Consider the following 763-nt stretch of genomic DNA (forward strand, 5'->3'; position numbering starts at 1 on the left):
AGCCCCATTATCTCAGGAGCCTGATACAGTTCCTCAGTTCCCTCCAGGCATTCTCTCTTTCTCTTTGTGTCTATGCTTTATTTTAGTATTGTATACATTTTGAGTTATTTCACACTTAGCTGAAATGAAGACTAGACACACACACACACACACACACACCCCTCCCAGTCTTGAAAGATTTTTGGGTCTGGCCGGTTTGGGTTTGTACTGCTTTCTGAGATGGTAAGCATCCCTGACAATGGGTAGTGACTTTGCAGAAAAGACAAAGAGCCGCGTGTGATCACCATTTCCTCAGCGCTTTCATCCCCTACAGACTTTTGTTTCCCAAGATCTGTGGAGAAGCATCCTTCTTTGAGCACAGGAAGAGGGGGCTGGGAGGGTATTGTCAGCAGCTATTCTCAAGACCACTTGGCAGGAGAGAGCTTGGAAGCGAATACTAGAGGTGATGCTAATGAGTCCAGTTTCCACCTGTATAAAGGGGACTGGGTACGACCTCCTTGTCTTCCTCACTAATCAGGTGCCCCGTGGCCACCCCGTCCTGCCTGTCAGGCTTCCCAAAAATACCCTGGGCTCATTTGGTATGAGTGGCTGCTTCCTTGTTCCATTAATGAGTCCCATGCCTGTGATCCTTGAAGAGATCCTGAGACAAGCCAGGGGCACTGCCATTGAGGAGCACACCATCCAGGCAGGAAGGCTGCGGATGTGGTTTTGAACTCCATGTTGTTGGTGGTAATTTGGGTTGCCTGGGGCAAGCAAAGAGATC

The sequence above is a fragment of the Vombatus ursinus genome, unplaced genomic scaffold (assembly GCF_900497805.2).
Source record: "Vombatus ursinus unplaced genomic scaffold, bare-nosed wombat genome assembly UNPS02014804.1, whole genome shotgun sequence".
NCBI classification, from domain to species: domain Eukaryota; kingdom Metazoa; phylum Chordata; class Mammalia; order Diprotodontia; family Vombatidae; genus Vombatus; species Vombatus ursinus.